Here is a 21,569-nt window from a genome sequence, read left to right on the forward strand (position 1 = left end):
CTCCGATAGGGAACAGGCTGCCCGGTGTGTGTAAATGGGGAGAGGTGAGTGAGAGAGTTCACCCCCTTTCTGATAGGGAACAGACTGCCCGGTGTGTGTAAATGGGGAGAGGTGGGTGAGAGAGTTCACCCCCCTTCTGATATGGAACAAACTGCCTGGTGTGTGTAAATGGGGAGAGGTGGGTGAGAGAGTTCACCCCCCTTCTGATAGGGAACAGGCTGCCCGGTGTGTGTAAATGGGGAGAGGTGAGTGAAAGAGTTCACCCCCCTTCTGATAGGGAACAGGCTGCCCGGTGTGTGTAAATGGGGAGAGGTGGGTGAGAGAGTTCACCCCCCTTCTGATAGGGAACAGACTGCCCGGTGTGTGTAAATGGGGAGAGGTGGGTGAGAGAGTTCACCCCCCTTCTGATAGGGAACAAACTGCCTGGTGTGTGTAAATGGGGAGAGGTGGGTGAGAGAGTTCACCCCCCTTCTGATAGGGAACAGGCTGCCCGGTGTGTGTAAATGGGGAGAGGTGGGTGAGAGAGTTCACCCCCCTTCTGATAGGGAACAGGCTGACCGGTGTGTGTAAATGGGGAGAGGTGGGTGAGAGAGTTCACCCCCCTTCTGATAGGGAACAAACTGCCCAGTGTGTGGAAATGGGGAGAGGTGGGTGAGAGAGTTCACCCCCCTTCTGATAGGGAACAGACTGCCCAGTGTGTGGAAATGGGGAGAGGTGGGTGAGAGAGTTCACCCCCCTTCTGATAGGGAACAGACTGCCCGGTGTGTGTAAATGGGGAGAGGTGGGTGAGAGAGTTCACCCCCCTTCTGATAGGGAACAGGCTGCCCGGTGTGAGTAAATGGGGAGAGGTGGGTGAGAGAGTTCACCCCCCTTCTGATATGGAACAGGCTGCCCGGTGTGTGTAAATGGGGAGAGGTGGGTGAGAGAGTTCACCCCCCTTCATTTAGGGAACAAACTGCCTGGTGTGTGTAAATGGGGAGAGGTGAGTGAGAGGGTTAATCCCACTCCGATAGGGAACAGGCTGTCCGGTGTGTGTAAATGGGGAGAGGTGGGTGAGAGAGTTCACCCCCCTTCTGATAGGGAACAAACTGCCTGGTGTGTGTAAATGGGGAGAGGTGGGTGAGAGAGTTCACCCCCCTTCTGATAGGGAACAAACTGCCTGGTGTGTGTAAATGGGGAGAGGTGGGTGAGAGAGTTCACCCCCCTTCATTTAGGGAACAAACTGCCTGGTGTGTGTAAATGGGGAGAGGTGAGTGAGAGGGTTAATCCCACTCCGATAGGGAACAGGCTGTCCGGTGTGTGTAAATGGGGAGAGGTGGGTGAGAGAGTTCACCCCCCTTCTGATAGGGAACAAACTGCCTGGTGTGTGTAAATGGGGAGAGGTGGGTGAGAGAGTTCACCCCCCTTCTGATAGGGAACAAACTGCCTGGTGTGTGTAAATGGGGAGAGGTGGGTGAGAGAGTTCACCCCCCTTCTGATAGGGAACAAACTGCCCGGTGTGTGTAAATGGGGAGAGGTGGGTGAGAGGGTTAATCCCACTCCGATAGGGAACAGGCTGCCCGGTGAGTGTAAATGGGGAGAGGTGGGTGAGAGGGTTAATCCCCTCTGATAGGGAACAGGCTGACCGGTGTGTGTAAATGGGGAGAGGTGTGTGAGAGGGTTAATCCCACTCCGATAGGGAACAGGCTGCCCGGTGTGTGTAAATGGGGAGAGGTGGGTGAGAGGGTTAATCCCCTCTGATAGGGAGCAGGCTGCCCGGTGTGTGTAAATGGGGAGAGGTGTGTGAGAGGGTTAATCCCACTCCGATAGGGAACAGGCTGCCCGGTGTGTGTAAATGCGGAGAGGTGTGTGAGAGGGTTAATCCCACTCCGATAGGGAACAGGCTGCCCGGTGTGTGTAAATGCGGAGAGGTGGGTGAGAGGGTTAATCCCACTCCGATAGGGAACAGACTGCCCGGTGTGTGTAAATGGGGAGAGGTGGTTGAGAGGGTTAATCCCACTCCGATAGGGAACAGGCTGCCCGGTGTGTGTAAATGGGGAGAGGTGGTTGAGAGGGTTAATCCCACTCCGATAGGGAACAGGCTGTCCGGTGTGTGTAAATGGGGAGAGGTGGGTGAGAGGGTTAATCCCACTCCGATAGGGAACAGGCTGCCCGGTGTGTGTAAATGCGGAGAGGTGGGTGAGAGGGTTAATCCCACTCCGATAGGGAACAGGCTGCCCGGTGTGTGTAAATGCGGAGAGGTGGGTGAGAGGGTTAATCCCACTCCGATAGGGAACAGACTGCCCGGTGTGTGTAAATGGGGAGAGGTGGGTGAGAGGGTTAATCCCACTCCGATAGGGAACAGGCTGCCCGGTGTGTGTAAATGGGAAGAGGTGGGTGAGAGGGTTAATCCCACTCCGATAGGGAACAGGCTGCCCGGTGTGTGTAAATGCGGAGAGGTGGGTGAGAGGGTTAATCCCACTCCGATAGGGAACAGACTGCCCGGTGTGTGTAAATGGGGAGAGGTGGGTGAGAGGGTTAATCCCACTCCGATAGGGAACAGGCTGCCCGGTGTGTGTAAATGGGGAGAGGTGTGTGAGAGGGTTAATCCCACTCCGATAGGGAACAGGCTGCCCGGTGTGTGTAAATGCGGAGAGGTGGGTGAGAGGGTTAATCCCACTCCGATAGGGAACAGGCTGCCCGGTGAGTGTAAATGGGGAGAGGTGGGTGAGAGGGTTAATCCCACTCCGATAGGGAACAGGCTGTCCGGTGTGTGTAAATGGGGAGAGGTGGGTGAGAGGGTTAATCCCACTCCGATAGGGAACAGGCTGCCCGGTGTGTGTAAATGGGAAGAGGTGGGTGAGAGGGTTAATCCCACTCCGATAGGGAACAGGCTGCCCGGTGTGTGTAAATGCGGAGAGGTGGGTGAGAGGGTTAATCCCACTCCGATAGGGAACAGACTGCCCGGTGTGTGTAAATGGGGAGAGGTGGGTGAGAGGGTTAATCCCACTCCGATAGGGAACAGGCTGCCCGGTGTGTGTAAATGGGGAGAGGTGTGTGAGAGGGTTAATCCCACTCCGATAGGGAACAGGCTGCCCGGTGTGTGTAAATGCGGAGAGGTGGGTGAGAGGGTTAATCCCACTCCGATAGGGAACAGGCTGCCCGGTGAGTGTAAATGGGGAGAGGTGGGTGAGAGGGTTAATCCCACTCCGATAGGGAACAGGCTGCCCGGTGTGTGTAAATGCGGAGAGGTGGGTGAGAGGGTTAATCCCACTCCGATAGGGAACAGACTGCCCGGTGTGTGTAAATGGGGAGAGGTGGGTGAGAGGGTTAATCCCACTCCGATAGGGGACAGGCTGACCGGTGTGTGTAAATGGGGAGAGGTGGGTGAGAGGGTTAATCCCACTCCGATAGGGAACAGGCTGACCGGTGTGTGTAAATGGGGAGAGGTGTGTGAGAGGGTTAATCCCACTCCGATAGGGAACAGGCTGCCCGGTGTGTGTTAATGGGGAGAGGTGTGTGAGAGGGTTAATCCCACTCCGATAGGGAACAGGCTGACCGGTGTGTGTTAATGGGGAGAGGTGGGTGAGAGGGTTAATCCCACTCCGAGAAGGAACAGACTGCCCGGTGTGTGTAAATGGGGAGAGGTGGGTGAGAGGGTTAATCCCACTCCGATAGGGAACAGGCTGCCCGGTGTGTGTAAATGCGGAGAGGTGGGTGAGAGGGTTAATCCCACTCCGATAGGGAACAGACTGCCCGGTGTGTGTAAATGGGGAGAGGTGGGTGAGAGGGTTAATCCCACTCCGATGGGGAACAGGCTGCCCGGTGTGTGTTAATGGGGAGAGGTGGGTGAGAGGGTTAATCCCACTCCGATAGGGAACAGACTGCCTGGTGTGTGTAAATGGGGAGAGGTGGGTGAGAGGGTTAATCCCACTCCGATAGGGAACAGGCTGCCCGGTGAGTGTAAATGGGGAGAGGTGGGTGAGAGGGTTAATCCCACTCCGATAGGGAACAGGCTGCCCGGTGTGTGTAAATGGGGAGAGGTGGGTGAGAGGGTTAATCCCACTCCGATAGGGAACAGGCTGCCCGGTGTGTGTAAATGGGGAGAGGTGGGTGAGAGGGTTAATCCCACTCCGATAGGGAACAGGCTGCCCGGTGTGTGTAAATGCGGAGAGGTGGGTGAGAGGGTTAATCCCACTCCGATAGGGAACAGGCTGCCCGGTGTGTGTAAATGCGGAGAGGTGGGTGAGAGGGTTAATCCCACTCCGATAGGGAACAGACTGCCCGGTGTGTGTAAATGGGGAGAGGTGGGTGAGAGGGTTAATCCCACTCCGATAGGGAACAGGCTGCCCGGTGTGTGTAAATGGGAAGAGGTGGGTGAGAGGGTTAATCCCACTCCGATAGGGAACAGGCTGCCCGGTGTGTGTAAATGCGGAGAGGTGGGTGAGAGGGTTAATCCCACTCCGATAGGGAACAGACTGCCCGGTGTGTGTAAATGGGGAGAGGTGGGTGAGAGGGTTAATCCCACTCCGATAGGGAACAGGCTGCCCGGTGTGTGTAAATGGGGAGAGGTGTGTGAGAGGGTTAATCCCACTCCGATAGGGAACAGGCTGCCCGGTGTGTGTAAATGGGGAGAGGTGGGTGAGAGGGTTAATCCCACTCCGATAGGGAACAGGCTGCCCGGTGAGTGTAAATGGGGAGAGGTGGGTGAGAGGGTTAATCCCACTCCGATAGGGAACAGACTGCCCGGTGTGTGTAAATGGGGAGAGGTGGGTGAGAGGGTTAATCCCACTCCGATAGGGGACAGGCTGACCGGTGTGTGTAAATGGGGAGAGGTGGGTGAGAGGGTTAATCCCACTCCGATAGGGAACAGGCTGACCGGTGTGTGTAAATGGGGAGAGGTGTGTGAGAGGGTTAATCCCACTCCGATAGGGAACAGGCTGCCCGGTGTGTGTTAATGGGGAGAGGTGTGTGAGAGGGTTAATCCCACTCCGATAGGGAACAGGCTGACCGGTGTGTGTTAATGGGGAGAGGTGGGTGAGAGGGTTAATCCCACTCCGAGAAGGAACAGACTGCCCGGTGTGTGTAAATGGGGAGAGGTGGGTGAGAGGGTTAATCCCACTCCGATAGGGAACAGGCTGCCCGGTGTGTGTAAATGCGGAGAGGTGGGTGAGAGGGTTAATCCCACTCCGATAGGGAACAGGCTGCCCGGTGTGTGTAAATGGGGAGAGGTGGGTGAGAGGGTTAATCCCACTCCGATGGGGAACAGGCTGCCCGGTGTGTGTTAATGGGGAGAGGTGGGTGAGAGGGTTAATCCCACTCCGATAGGGAACAGACTGCCTGGTGTGTGTAAATGGGGAGAGGTGGGTGAGAGGGTTAATCCCACTCCGATAGGGAACAGGCTGCCCGGTGAGTGTAAATGGGGAGAGGTGGGTGAGAGGGTTAATCCCACTCCGATAGGTAACAGGCTGCCCGGTGTGTGTAAATGGGGAGAGGTGGGTGAGAGGGTTAATCCCACTCCGATAGGGAACAGGCTGCCCGGTGTGTGTAAATGGGGAGAGGTGGGTGAGAGGGTTAATCCCACTCCGATAGGGAACAGGCTGCCCGGTGTGTGTAAATGCGGAGAGGTGGGTGAGAGGGTTAATCCCACTCCGATAGGGAACAGACTGCCCGGTGTGTGTAAATGGGGAGAGGTGGGTGAGAGGGTTAATCCCACTCCGATAGGGGACAGGCTGACCGGTGTGTGTAAATGGGGAGAGGTGGGTGAGAGGGTTAATCCCACTCCGATAGGGAACAGGCTGACCGGTGTGTGTAAATGGGGAGAGGTGTGTGAGAGGGTTAATCCCACTCCGATAGGGAACAGGCTGCCCGGTGTGTGTTAATGGGGAGAGGTGTGTGAGAGGGTTAATCCCACTCCGATAGGGAACAGGCTGACCGGTGTGTGTTAATGGGGAGAGGTGGGTGAGAGGGTTAATCCCACTCCGAGAAGGAACAGACTGCCCGGTGTGTGTAAATGGGGAGAGGTGGGTGAGAGGGTTAATCCCACTCCGAGAAGGAACAGACTGCCCGGTGTGTGTAAATGGGGAGAGGTGGGTGAGAGGGTTAATCCCACTCCGATAGGGAACAGACTGCCCGGTGTGTGTAAATGGGGAGAGGTGGGTGAGAGGGTTAATCCCACTCCGATGGGGAACAGGCTGCCCGGTGTGTGTTAATGGGGAGAGGTGGGTGAGAGGGTTAATCCCACTCCGATAGGGAACAGACTGCCTGGTGTGTGTAAATGGGGAGAGGTGGGTGAGAGGGTTAATCCCACTCCGATGGGGAACAGGCTGACCGGTGTGTGTTAATGGGGAGAGGTGTGTGAGAGGGTTAATCCCACTCCGATAGGGAACCCAGGCTATCTTTTACTTACCAGTATCTCACAGTTGCTGAGATATTGATCTGTGGACTCCGGAGATCGGAAATCGCTGTCTATTCCGGAGTCTCTGTGCTTGTATGAGGGGTTGTGTTCAAGTGCTAACTTGTCCAGCAGTGATGCGACTGTTATTGCACTTGTGAACGTGTTCTCAAGTGTCATTCTCACAACCCCCACCTTACACCCCAATTCCCTGGCACTGAGCTCAGGCACAGTCCGATTCCAGCCGTCTCCTGTCCAGGTCGGCCCCTCGCCCTGTCTGCCTTTTGTTCATCCTGACTAGATGCTCGGTGTGTGCGTGTGTTTTTTAAACGTGTCAATGAGCTGAGAGAACTTGCCGGAACCTGTTCAGCTGCCTGCCTCTCCGCACCCTCCCTGGAGGAGAGTACACACGCTCCCCATCCCTGTTCATCATTCCCGGAGTCGGGCCACTCCCTGTGCTCAAACACTGCGCCTCATCTCACAGTTAAAGGGACAGGGACACAGTCTCCAGCACAGTTAAAGGGACAGGACACCCTCTCTCTGGCACAGTTAAAGGGACAGGACACCCTCTGCGGCCCAGTTAAAGGGACAGGACCCCCATCTCTCCAGTACAGTTAAAGGGACAGGACCCCCATCTCTCCGGCAGTTAAAGGGACAGGACACCCTCTCTTCGGCACAGTTAAAGGGACAGGACCCCCATCTCTGCGGCACAGTTAAAGGGCCAGGCCACCCTCTCTCCGGAACAGCTTAAGGTACAGGACACCCTCCCCGGAACAGTTTAAGGGAAAAGACTTGGAGGGTCAGACCCGGAGGGCGGAGTTCCGGACTGGTAAGTATTAAAAAAACATACCTCGGGGATTCTCGGAGCAGACTCGGAGGGCGGAGTTCCAGATCGGTAAGTTACCTCGGGTGGGGAAAAAAAACTGAAAAAGTGACGTCACAGGGAAGCTGTGACCTGATTGGCTGGTAGGGAATCTGTACCGAATTTGAAAATAAAACTGATAAAAATTGATTAAAACACTAATTAACTAATTAATAAGTAGAGTAACTAAACCAGAGGGAGGAGATGACTGTATTTAGTTAGCATTTAGTATTTATTGTAGAAATCTAGCACTAGGGACCATATAGTTAAGTGTATCATAATTTAGTAAGGATTTAATAAGTATTTATTTATTTTATATTCATTAACTAATTAATGATAGAAATGACAGTTAGAGGGGTGAAGTGCTTCACCTGTGAGATGTGGGAGGTCCATGACGCTTCCAGCGTTCCGGATGACTACATCTGCAGGAAGTGTACCCAGTTGCAGCTCCTCACAGACCGCATGGATTGGTTGGAGCGGCAACTGGATGCACTTAGGAGCATGCAGGTGGCAGAAAGTGTCATAGACAGGAGTTTTAGAGAAGTGGTTACACCCAAGGGGCAGGCAGATAGATGGGTGACCGCTAGAAGGGGCAGGCAGTCAGTGCAGGAATCCCCTGTGGCTATCCCCCTCTCTAACAAGTATACCGTTTTGGATACTGTTGGAGGGGATGGCCTATCAGGGGAAAACAGCAGCAGCCAGAGCAGTGGCACCACGGTTGGCACTGTTGTTCAGCAGGGAGGGACAAAGAGCAGAAGAACAATAGTTATAGGGGACTCTATAGTCAGGGGCACAGATAGGCGCTTCTGTGGACGTGAAATAGACTCCAGGAAGGTATGTTGCCTCCCTGGTGCCAGGGTCAAGGATATCTCTGAACAGACAGGGGGCATTCTGAAGGGGGAGGGTGAACAGCCAGAGGTTGTGGTACACATCGGTACCAATGACATAGGCAAGAAGAGTGATGAGGTCCTGCAGGGGGAGTTTAGGGAGTTAGGTAGTAAGTTAAAAAACAGGACCTCTAGGGTTGTAATCTCTGGATTACTCCCTGTGCCACGTGTCAGTGAGGCTAGAAATAGGAAGATAGTGCAGCTAAACACATGGCTGAACAGCTGGTGTAGAAGGGAGGGTTTCAGATATCTGGACCATTGGGCTCTCTTCAGGGACAGATGGAACCTGTACAAGAAGGACGGGTTGCATCTAAACTGGAGGGGCACAAATATCCTGGCTGCAAGGTTTGCTAGCGTCACTTGGGAGGGTTTAAACTAGTGTGGCAGGGGGGTGGGAACCAGAGCAGTAGGACAGCTAGTGAAGTAAATGAGGAGGACATAGTAAATAAGTCCAGTAAGACTAAGAGGAAGAGCAGGCAGGGAGATGTTGCTCAGCACAGCAGGACTGGTGGTCTGAAGTGCATTTGTTTCAATGTGAGAAGTATAACAGGTAAGGCAGATGAACTTAGAGCTTGGATTAGTACTTGGAAATATGATGTTGTTGCTATTACAGAGACTTGGTTGAGGGAAGGGCAGGATTGGGAGCTAAATGTTCCAGGATTTAGAAGCTTCAGGCGGGATAGAGGGGGATGTAAAAGGGGTGGGGGAGTTGCATTACTGGTTAAGGAGAATATCACAGCTGTACTGCGGGAGGACACCTCGGAGGGGTCGTGCAGCGAGGCAATATGGGTGGAGCTCAGGAATAGGAAGGGTGCAGTCACGATGTTGTGGGTTTACTACAGGCCTCCCAACAGCCAGCGGGAGGTAGAGGAGCAGATATGTAGACAGATTTTGGAAAGATGTAAAGGTAACAGGGTTGTAGTGGTGGGTGATTTTAACTTCCCCTATATTGACTGGGACTCACTTAGTGCTAGGGGCTTGGATGGGGCAGAATTTGTGAGGAGCATCCAGGAGGGCTTCTTGAAACGATATGTAGATAGTCCAACTAGGGATGGGGCCATTCTGGACCTGGTATTGGGGAATGAGCCCGGCCAGGTGGTCGAAGTTTCAGTGGGGGAGCATTTCGGGAACAGTGACCATAATTCCATAAGTTTTAAGGTACTTGTGGATAAGGATAAGAATAGGCCTCGGGTGAAGGTGCTAAATTGGGGGAAGGCTAATTATAACAATATTAGGCAGGAACTGAAGAATTTAGATTGGGGGCGGCTGTTTGAGGGGAAATCAACATCTGACATGTGGGAGTCTTTCAAATGTCAGCTGATTCGAATCCAGGACCAGCATGTTCCTGTGAGGAAGAAAGACAAGTTTGGCAAGTTTCGGGAAGCTTCGGATAACGCGGGATATTGTGAGCCGAGTCAAAAAGAAAAAGGAAGCATTTGTAAGGGCTGGAAGGCTAGGAACAGATGAAGCACTTGAGGAATATAAAGACAGTAGGAAGGAAGTTAGGAGGGCTAAAAGGGGTCATGAAAAGTCATTGGCAAACAGGATTAAGGAAAATCCCAAGGCTTTTTATACATATATAAAGAGCAAGAGGGTAACCAGGGAAAGGGTTGGCCCACTCAAGGACAGAGATGGGAATCTATGTGTGGAGCCAGATGAAATGGGCGAGGTGCTAAATGAGTACTTTGCATCAGTATTCACCAAAGAGAAGGACTTGGTGGATGATGAGCCTAGGGAAGGGAGTGTAGATAGTCTCAGTCATCTCATTATCACTAAGGAGGTGTTGGGTGTCTTGCAAAGCATTAAGGTAGATAAGTCCCCAGGGCCTGATGGGATCTACCCCAGAATACTGAGGGAGGCAAGGGAAGAAATTGCTGGGGCCTTGACAGAAATCTTTGCATCCTCATTGGTTACAGGTGAGGTCCCAGAGGACTGGAGAATAGCCAATGTTGTTCCTTTGTTTAAGAAGGGTGGCAAGGATAATCCAGGAAATTATAGGCCGGTGAGCCTTACGTCAGTGGTAGGGAAATTATTAGAGAGGATTATTTGGGACAGGATTTACTCCCATTTGGAGACAAACAAACTTATTAGCGAGAGACAGCATGGTTTTGTGAAGGGGAGGTCGTGTCTTATTAATTTGATTGAGTTTTTTGAGGAAGTGACGAAGATGATTGATGAAGGAAGGGCAGTGGATGTTATCTATTTGGACTTTAGTAAGGCCTTTGACAAGGTCCCGCATGGCAGACTGGTACAAAAGGTGAGGTCACACGGGATCAGAGGTGAGCTGGCAAGATGGATACAGAACTGGCTCAGTCACAGAAGACAGAAGGTAACAGTGGATGGGTGTTTTTCTGAATGGAGGGATGTGACTAGTGGTGTTCCACAGGGTTCAGTGCTGGGACCTTTGCTGTTTGTAGTATATATAAATGATTTGGAGGAAAATGTAGCTGGTCTGATTAGTAAGTTTGCGGACGACACAAAGGTTGGTGGATTTGCGGATAATCATGAGGATTGTCAGAGGATACAGCAGGATATAGATCGGTTGGAGACGTGGGCGGAGAAATGGTAGATGGAGTTTAATCCGGACAAATGTGAGGTAATGCATTTTGGAAGGTCTAATGCAGGTGGGAGGTATACAGTAAATGGCAGAACCCTTAGGAGTATTGACAGGCAGAGAGATCTGGGCGTACAGGTCCACAGGTCACTGAAAGTGGCAACGCAGGTGGATAAGGTAGTCAAGTAGGCATACGGCATGCTTGCCTTCATCGGTCGGGGCATAGAGTATAAAAATTGGCAAGTCATGTTGCAGCTGTACAGAACCTTAGTTAGGCCACACTTAGAATATTGCGTGCAATTCTGGGCGCCACACTACCAGAAGGACATGGAGGCTTTGGAGAGGGTACAGAAGAGGTTTACCAGGATGTTGCCTGGTCTGGAGGGCATTAGCTATGAGGAGAGGTTGGAAAAACTCGGATTGTTTTCACTGGAACGACGGAGGTGAAGGGGCGACATGATAGAGGTTTACAAAGTTATGAGCGGCATGGACAGAGTGGATAGTCAGAAGCTTTTTCCCAGGGTGGAAGAGTCAGTTACTGAGGGACATAGGTTTAAGGTGAGTGGGGCAAAGTTTAGAGGGGATGTGCGAGGCAAGTTCTTTCCACAGAGGGTGGTGAGTGCCTGGAACCTGCTGCCAGGGGAGGTGGTGGAAGCAGGTACGATAGCGATGTTTAAGAGACATCTTGACAAATATATAAATAGGAAGGGAATAGAGAGATATGGGCCCCGGAAGTGCAGAAGGTTTTAATTTAGGCAGGCATCAAGATCGGCGCAGGCTTGGAGGGCCGAATGGCCTGTTCCTGTGCTGCACTGTTCTTTGTTCTTTGACACCCTCTCTCCGGCACAGTTAAAGGGACAGGACACCCTCTGCGCCACAGTTAAAGGGACAGGACACCCTCTGCGGCACAGTAAAAGGGAAAGGAGACCCTCTTCGGCACAAAGGGACAGGACGCCCTTCCTAGCACAGTTGAAGGGAATGCATACAATCCCCAGCACCGTTAAAGAGATAGGACATCCTCTCCATTACAGTAAAATAGACAGTATACTCTCTTCAGCATAATTAAAGAGACAGACACTCTCTTCAGGACATTTAAAGGGACAGGACACATTCCACAGCACAGTTAAAGGATCAGGACATCCTCTCCAGCACAGTTAAAGGGACAGGACACAATCCCCTGTCCCTTTGTGCCGGAGCGAGGGTGTCCTGTCCCTTAAACAGTTCCGGAGACGGTGTCCTGTACCTTGAACTGTGCCGGAGAGAGGGACAGGACACAATCCCCAGCGCAGTTTAAGGGTCCGGATGCAATCCCCAGCACCGTTAAAGGGACGGGACACCCTCTGCAGCACAGTTAAGGGGGCAGGACACCCTCTGCGGCACTGTTAAGGGGACAGGGCACCCTGTCCAGTGCAGTTAAGGGGATGGGTCACCCTTATGAGCACAGTTAAAGGGACGAGACACCTTCATGAGCACAGTTAAAGGGACGGGACACCCTCCCCTGCACAGTTAAAGGGACAGGACACTCTCTTCAGCAATTTTCACAGAACAGGATGCCCTCCACTGCACAGTTTAAAGAACAGGACACCCTCTTCAGCACAGTTAAAGGGTCAGGATATCGTCCTCAGCACAGTTAAAGGGACAGTACAACCTCTTGAGCACAGTTAAAGGGACAAGACATCCTCTCCAGCACAGTTTAACAGACAGGACACACTCTCCAGCACAGTTAAAGGGACAAGACACCATTCGCAGCACAGTTAAAGCGACAGGATATCCTCTTCAGCACAGGAAAAGGGACAGGGCAACCTCTCCGGCACAGTTAAAGGGACAGGGCACAAACACCGGCACAATTAAAGGGACAGGGCATCCTCCTCAGCACAGTTCAACATCCCGTTCAACACAGTTTAACAGACAGGACACCCTCGCGAGCACAGTTAAAGGGACAGAACACCCACTACAGCACAGTTAAAGGGACAGGACTCCCTCTCCAGCACACTTAAAGGGTCAGGACACAATCCCCAGCACAATTAAAGGGAAAGGATGCAAGCCCCAGTACCGTTAAAGGGACAGCGCATCCTCACCAATACAGATAAAGGGACAGGGCACCCTCCTCAGGCACAGTGAAAGGGACAGGATACCCTCTCTGGCACAGTTAAAGAGACGGGAGACTCTCCCCGGCACAGTTAAAGGGACAGCGCACGATCTTCAGCACTTTTCATGGAACAGGATGCCCTCCTCTGCACGGTTTAATGAACAGGACACCCGCTCCTGCACAGTTAAAGGGACAGGACAGCCTCTCCAGCACAGTTAAAGGGACAGGACACCCTCTCCAGCACAGTTAAAGGGTCAGGACACCCTCTCCAGCACAGTTAAAGGGACAGGACATCCTCCACAGCACAGTTAAAGGGACAGGACACCCTCTCCAGCACAGTTAAAGGGACAGGACATCCTCCACAGCACAGTTAAATGGACAGGACACCCTCTCCAGCACAGTTAAAGGGACAGGACATCCTCCACAGCACAGTTAAAGGGACAGGACGCCCTCTCCAGCACAGTTAAAGGGACAGGACATCCTCCACAGCACAGTTAAAGGGACAGGACACCCTCTCCAGCACAGTTAAAGGGACAGGACATCCTCCACAGCACAGTTAAAGGGACAGGACACCCTCTCCAGCACAGTTAAAGGGACAGGACACCCTCTCCAGCACAGTTTAAGTGACAGGACATCCTCTGCAGCACAGTTAAAGAGACAGGGCATCCTCTCCAGTACATCCTCCACAACACAGTTTAACAGACAGGACACACTCTCCAGCACAGTTCAAGGGACAGGACGCCCTCTGCGGCACAGTTCAAGGGACAGGACACCCTCTGCGGCACAGTTCAAGGGACAGGAGACCCTCCCCTGCACAGTTAAAGGGACAGGACACTTTCTTCAGCAATTTTCACAGAACAGGATGCCCTCCACTGCACAGTTTAAAGAACAGGACACACTCTCCAGCACAGTTAAAGGGACAGGACACCATTCTCAGCACAGTTAAAGGGACAGGATATCCTCTTCAGCATAGTAAAAGGGACAGGGCAACCTCTCCGGCACAGTTAAAGGGACAGGGCACAATCGCCGGCACAATTAAAGGGACAGGGCATCCTCCTCAGCACAGTTCAACATCCCGTTTAACACAGATTAACAGACAGGACACCCTCGCGAGCACAGTTAAAGGGACAGAACACCCACTACAGCACAGTTAAAAGGGACTGAACACACTCGCCAGCACAGTTAAAGGGACAGGACTCCCTCTCCAGCACACTTAAAGGGTCAAGACACAATCCCCAGCACAATTAAAGGGAAAGGATGCAATCCCCAGCACCGTGAAAGGGACAGCACATCCTCACCAATACAGTTAAAGGGATAGGGCACCCTCCTCAGGCACAGTGAAAGGGACAGGATACCCTCTCTGGCACAGTTAAAGAGACGGGAGACTCTCTCCGGCACAGTTAAAGGGACAGCGCACGCTCTTCAGCACTTTTCAATGAACAGGATGCCCTCCTCTGCACAGTTTAATGAACAGGACACCCTCTCCAGCACAGTTAAAGGGTCAGGATACCCTCTCCAGCACAGTTGAAGGGACAGGACACCCTCTCCAGCACAGTTAAAGGGAGAGGACATCCTCCACAGCACAGTTAAAGGGACAGGACACCCTCTCCAGCACAGTTAAAGGGACAGGACATCCTCCACAGCACAGTTAAAGGGATAGGACACCCTCTCCAGCACAGTTAAAGGGACAGGACATCCTCCACAGCACAGTTAAAGGGACAGGACACCCTCTCCAGCACAGTTAAAGGGACAGGACATCCTCCACAGCACAGTTAAAGGGACAGGACACCCTCTCCAGCACAGTTAAAGGGACAGGACATCCTCCACAGCACAGTTTAAGTGACAGGACATCCTCTCCAGCACAGCTAAAGGGACAGGACACCCTCTCCAGCATGGTTAAAGGGACAGGACACCCTCTCCAGCACGGTTAAAGGGACAGGACACCCTCTGCAGCACAGTTAAAGGGACAGGGCATCCTCTCCAGTACACCCTCGACAACACAGTTTAACAGACAGGACACACTCTCCAGCACAATTCAAGGGACAGGACACCCTCTGCTGCACAGTTCAAGGGACAGGACACCCTCTGCGGCACAGTTCAAGGGACAGGACACCCTCTGCGGCACAGTTCAAGGGTGGACACCCTCTGCGGCACAGTTCAAGGGACAGGAGACCCTCTGCGGCACAGTTCAAGGGACAGGAGACCCTCTGCGGCACAGTTCAAGGGACAGGACACCCTCTGCGGCACAGTTCAAGGGACAGGACACCCTCTCCGGCACAGTTAAAGGGACAGACACCCTCATCAGCACAGTTTAAGTGACAGGACACCCTTATCAGGACAGTTAAAGGGACAGGACACCCTCTCCGACACAGTTAAAGGGTCAGGACACCCTCTCCAGCACAGTTAAAGGGACAGGACACACTCTCCAGCATGGTTAAAGGGACAGGACATCCTCGCCAGCACAGTTCAAGGGACAGGACACCCTCTCCAGCACAGTTAAAGGGACAGGACACCTTTCGCAGCACAGATTAAGGGACAGGACACCCTCCTCGGAACAGTTTAAGGTACAGGACATCCTCTCCAGCACAGTTAAAAGGTCAGGGTATGCTCCTCAGCACAGTTAAAGGGACAGGACACCCTCCTCAGTACAGTTTAAGGGACAGGACACCCTCCTCAGTACAGTTTAAGGGACAGGACACCCTCCTCAGCACAGTTAAAGTGACAGGACACCCTCTCCAGCACAGTTAAAGGACAGAACACCCTCTCCACCACAGTTAAAGGGTCGGGATGCCCTGTTCATCACAGTTAAAGGAACAGGACACCCTCTCCAACACAGTTAAAGGGACAGGGCATTCTCTCCAGCACAGTTAAAGGGACAGAACACCCTCATCAGCACTGTTTAGGGGACAGGACACACTCCTCAGCACAGTTCAAGGGACAGTACATCCTCCTCAGCACAGTTAAAAGGGGCAGTGCTCCCTCTCCAGCACAGTTAAAGGGATAGGACACCCTCTGCAGCACAGTAAAAGGGTCGGGATGCCCTCGCTTGCACAGTTAAAGGGACAGGGCATTCTCTCCAGCACAGTTAAAGGGTCAGGTTACGCTCCTCAGCACAGTTAAAGCTACAGGACACTCTCCTCAGCACAGTATAAGGGACAGGACACCTTATCCAGTACAGTTAAAAGGGGCAGTGCACCCTCTCCAGCTCAGTTAAAGGGACAGTACACCCTCTCCAGCACAGTTATAGGGTCGGGGTGCCCACTCTTGCACAGTTAAAGGGACAGGATATCCTCTCCAGCACAGTTAAAGGGTCAGGGTACGCTCCTCAGCACAGTTAAAGGGATGGGACACCCTCTCCAGCACAGTTATCGGGTCAGGATGCGTTCTCTTGCACAGTTAAAGGGACAGGACATCCTCTCCAGCACAGTTAAAGGGTCAGGGTACGCTCCTCAGCACAGTTCAAGGGGCAGGACACCCTCCTCAGCACAGTTAAAGGGACAGGATACGCTCTCCAGCGCAGTTAAAGGGTCGGGACGCCCTCTCTTGCACAGTTAAAGGGACAAGACACCCTCTCCAGCACAGTTAAAGGGTCATGGTATGCTCCTCAGCACAGTTAAAGGGACAGGACAGCCTCCTCAGCACAGTTTAAAGGACAGGACTTCCTCCTCAGCACAGTTCAAGGGGCAGGACACCCTCTCCGACACAGTTAAAGGGGCAGGACACCCTCTCCGACACAGTTAAAGGGGCAGGACACCCTAGCCGACACAGTCAAAGGGTCAGGGTACGCTCCTCAGCACAGTTAAAGGGATAGGACACCCTCCTCAGCACAGTTTAAGGGACAGGACACCCTCCTTGGCACAGTTTAAGGGACAGGACACCCTTCTCGGCACAGTTTAAGGGACAGGACACCCTTCTCAGCACAGTTTAAGGGACAGGACACCCTCTCCAGCACAGTTAAAGGGTCGGGATGCCCTCTCTTGCACAGTTTAAGGGACAGGACACCCTTCTCGGCACAGTTTAAGGGACAGGACACCGCTTCAGCACAGTTAAAGGGACAGGACACCCTCTCCAGCACAGTTAAAGGGTCGGGATGCCCTCTCTTGCACAGTTAAAGGGACAGGACATCCTCTCCAGCACAGTTAAAGGGGCAGGACACCCTCCTCAGCACAGTTTAAGGGACAGGACACCCTCCTCACCACAGTTAAAGGGATGGGACACCCTCCTCAGCACAGTTAAAGGGACAGGACACCCTCCTCAGCACAGTTTAAGGGACAGGACACCCTTCTCAGCACAGTTTAAGGACAGGACACCCTCCTCGGCACAGTTTAAGGGACCGGACACCCTCTCCAGCACGGTTAAAGGGACAGGACACCCTCTCCAGCACAGTTAAAGGGTCGGGATGCCCTCTCTTGCACAGTTAAAGGGACAGGACAGCCTCTCCAGCACAGTTAAAGGGACAGGACATCCTCCACAGCACAGTTTAAGTGACAGGACATCCTCTCCAGCACAGCTAAAGGGACAGGACACCCTCTCCAGCATGGTTAAAGGGACAGGACACCCTCTCCAGCACGGTTAAAGGGACAGGACACCCTCTGCAGCACAGTTAAAGGGACAGGGCATCCTCTCCAGTACACCCTCGACAACACAGTTTAACAGACAGGACACACTCTCCAGCACAATTCAAGGGACAGGACACCCTCTGCTGCACAGTTCAAGGGACAGGACACCCTCTGCGGCACAGTTCAAGGGACAGGACACCCTCTGCGGCACAGTTCAAGGGTGGACACCCTCTGCGGCACAGTTCAAGGGACAGGAGACCCTCTGCGGCACAGTTCAAGGGACAGGAGACCCTCTGCGGCACAGTTCAAGGGACAGGACACCCTCTGCGGCACAGTTCAAGGGACAGGACACCCTCTCCGGCACAGTTAAAGGGACAGACACCCTCATCAGCACAGTTTAAGTGACAGGACACCCTTATCAGGACAGTTAAAGGGACAGGACACCCTCTCCGACACAGTTAAAGGGTCAGGACACCCTCTCCAGCACAGTTAAAGGGACAGGACACACTCTCCAGCATGGTTAAAGGGACAGGACATCCTCGCCAGCACAGTTCAAGGGACAGGACACCCTCTCCAGCACAGTTAAAGGGACAGGACACCCTTCGCAGCACAGATTAAGGGACAGGACACCCTCCTCGGAACAGTTTAAGGTACAGGACATCCTCTCCAGCACAGTTAAAAGGTCAGGGTATGCTCCTCAGCACAGTTAAAGGGACAGGACACCCTCCTCAGTACAGTTTAAGGGACAGGACACCCTCCTCAGCACAGTTTAAGGGACAGGACACCCTCCTCAGCACAGTTAAAGTGACAGGACACCCTCTCCAGCACAGTTAAAGGACAGAACACCCTCTCCACCACAGTTAAAGGGTCGGGATGCCCTGTTCATCACAGTTAAAGGAACAGGACACCCTCTCCAACACAGTTAAAGGGACAGGGCATTCTCTCCAGCACAGTTAAAGGGACAGAACACCCTCATCAGCACTGTTTAGGGGACAGGACACACTCCTCAGCACAGTTCAAGGGACAGTACATCCTCCTCAGCACAGTTAAAAGGGGCAGTGCTCCCTCTCCAGCACAGTTAAAGGGATAGGACACCCTCTGCAGCACAGTAAAAGGGTCGGGATGCCCTCGCTTGCACAGTTAAAGGGACAGGGCATTCTCTCCAGCACAGTTAAAGGGTCAGGTTACGCTCCTCAGCACAGTTAAAGCTACAGGACACTCTCCTCAGCACAGTATAAGGGACAGGACACCTTATCCAGTACAGTTAAAAGGGGCAGTGCACCCTCTCCAGCTCAGTTAAAGGGACAGTACACCCTCTCCAGCACAGTTATAGGGTCGGGGTGCCCACTCTTGCACAGTTAAAGGGACAGGATATCCTCTCCAGCACAGTTAAAGGGTCAGGGTACGCTCCTCAGCACAGTTAAAGGGATGGGACACCCTCTCCAGCACAGTTATCGGGTCAGGATGCGTTCTCTTGCACAGTTAAAGGGTCAGGGTACGCTCCTCAGCACAGTTCAAGGGGCAGGACACCCTCCTCAGCACAGTTAAAGGGACAGGATATGCTCTCCAGCGCAGTTAAAGGGTCGGGACGCCCTCTCTTGCACAGTTAAAGGGACAAGACACCCTCTCCAGCACAGTTAAAGGGTCATGGTATGCTCCTCAGCACAGTTAAAGGGACAGGACAGCCTCCTCAGCACAGTTTAAAGGACAGGACTTCCTCCTCAGCACAGTTCAAGGGGCAGGACACCCTCTCCGACACAGTTAAAGGGGCAGGACACCCTCTCCGACACAGTTAAAGGGGCAGGACACCCTAGCCGACACAGTCAAAGGGTCAGGGTACGCTCCTCAGCACAGTTAAAGGGATAGGACACCCTCCTCAGCACAGTTTAAGGGACAGGACACCCTCCTTGGCACAGTTTAAGGGACAGGACACCCTTCTCGGCACAGTTTAAGGGACAGGACACCCTTCTCAGCACAGTTTAAGGGACAGGACACCCTCTCCAGCACAGTTAAAGGGTCGGGATGCCCTCTCTTGCACAGTTTAAGGGACAGGACACCCTTCTCGGCACAGTTTAAGGGACAGGACACCGCTTCAGCACAGTTAAAGGGACAGGACACCCTCTCCAGCACAGTTAAAGGGTCGGGATGCCCTCTCTTGCACAGTTAAAGGGACAGGACATCCTCTCCAGCACAGTTAAAGGGGCAGGACACCCTCCTCAGCACAGTTTAAGGGACAGGACACCCTCCTCACCACAGTTAAAGGGATGGGACACCCTCCTCAGCACAGTTAAAGGGACAGGACACCCTCCTCAGCACAGTTTAAGGGACAGGACACCCTTCTCAGCACAGTTTAAGGACAGGACACCCTCCTCGGCACAGTTTAAGGGACCGGACACCCTCTCCAGCACGGTTAAAGGGACAGGACACCCTCTCCAGCACAGTTAAAGGGTCGGGATGCCCTCTCTTGCACAGTTAAAGGGACAGGACAGCCTCTCCAGCACAGTTAAAGGGCCAGGGTACACTCCTCAGCACAGTTCAAGGGTCAGGGTACACTCCTCAGCACAGTTAAAGGGACAGGACACACTCCTCAGAACAGTTTAAGGGACAGGGCATCCTCTCCAGCACAGTAAAAGGGTCAGGGTGCACTCCTCAGCACAGTTAAAGGGACAGGACACCCTCATCAGCACAGTTAAAGGGACAGGACACCCTCTCCAGCACAGTTAAACGGACAGGACACGCTCTCCAACACAGATAAATGGTCAGGGCATCCTCTCCAGCACAGTTAAAGGGTCAGGGTACACTCCTCAGCACAGTTCAACATCCCGTTTAACACAGATTAACAGACAGGACACCCTCGCGAGCACAGTTAAAGGGACAGAACACCCACTACAGCACAGTTAAAAGGGACTGAACACACTCGCCAGCACAGTTAAAGGGACAGGACTCCCTCTCCAGCACACTTAAAGGGTCAGGACACAATCCCCAGCACAATTAAAGGGAAAGGATGCAATCCCCAGCACCGTGAAAGGGACAGCACATCCTCACCAATACAGTTAAAGGGATAGGGCACCCTCCTCAGGCACAGTGAAAGGGACAGGATACCCTCTCTGGCACAGTTAAAGAGACGGGAGACTCTCTCCGGCACAGTTAAAGGGACAGCGCACGCACTTCAGCACTTTTCATGGAACAGGATGCCCTCCTCTGCACAGTTTAATGAACAGGACACCCGCTCCTGCACAGTTAAAGGGACAGGACAGCCTATCCAGCACAGTTAAAGGGACAGGACACCCTCTCCAGCACAGTTAAAGGGACAGGACACCCTCTCCAGCACAGTTAAAGGGTCAGGATACCCTCTCCAGCACAGTTGAAGGGACAGGACACCCTCTCCAGCACAGTTAAAGGGAGAGGACATCCTCCACAGCACAGTTAAAGGGACAGGACACCCTCTCCAGCACAGTTAAAGGGACAGGACATCCTCCACAGCACAGTTAAATGGACAGGACACCCTCTCCAGCACAGTTAAAGGGACAGGACATCCTCCACAGCACAGTTAAAGGGATAGGACACCCTCTCCAGCACAGTTAAAGGGACAGGACATCCTCCACAGCACAGTTAAAGGGACAGGACACCCTCTCCAGCACAGTTAAAGGGACAGGACATCCTCCACAGCACAGTTAAAGGGACAGGACACCCTCTCCAGCACAGTTAAAGGGACAGGACACCCTCTCCAGCACAGTTAAAGGGACAGGACATCCTCCACAGCACAGTTTAAGTGACAGGACATCCTCTCCAGCACAGCTAAAGGGACAGGACATCCTCCACAGCACAGTTAAAGGGACAGGACACCCTCTCCAGCACAGTTAAAGGGACAGGACATCCTCCACAGCACAGTTAAAGGGACAGGACACCCTCTCCAGCACAGTTAAAGGGACAGGACATCCTCCACAGCACAGTTTAAGTGACAGGACATCCTCTCCAGCACAGCTAAAGGGACAGGACACCCTCTCCAGCATGGTTAAAGGGACAGGACACCCTCTGCGGCACAGTTCAAGGGACAGGACACCCTCTGCGGCACAGTTCAAGGGTGGACACCCTCTGCGGCACAGTTGAAGGGACAGGAGACCCTCTGCGGCACAGGTCAAGGGACAGGAGACCCTCTGCGGCACAGTTCAAGGGACAGGACACCCTCTGCGGCACAGTTCAAGGGACAGGACACCCTCTGCGGCACAGTTCAAGGGACAGGAC

At 53.1% G+C, this 21,569-nt stretch overlaps 1 protein-coding gene across 1 annotated transcript in view; it reads right to left on the bottom strand.

Moving 5' to 3' along the window:
• Positions 1–21,569, bottom strand: part of LOC137385086 (182 kDa tankyrase-1-binding protein-like) — a 109,280-nt gene that overhangs the window by 25,790 nt on the left and 61,921 nt on the right. The window lies entirely within an intron of this gene.

The sequence above is a fragment of the Heterodontus francisci genome, chromosome 28, assembly GCF_036365525.1.
Source record: "Heterodontus francisci isolate sHetFra1 chromosome 28, sHetFra1.hap1, whole genome shotgun sequence".
NCBI classification, from domain to species: Eukaryota; Metazoa; Chordata; class Chondrichthyes; order Heterodontiformes; family Heterodontidae; genus Heterodontus; species Heterodontus francisci.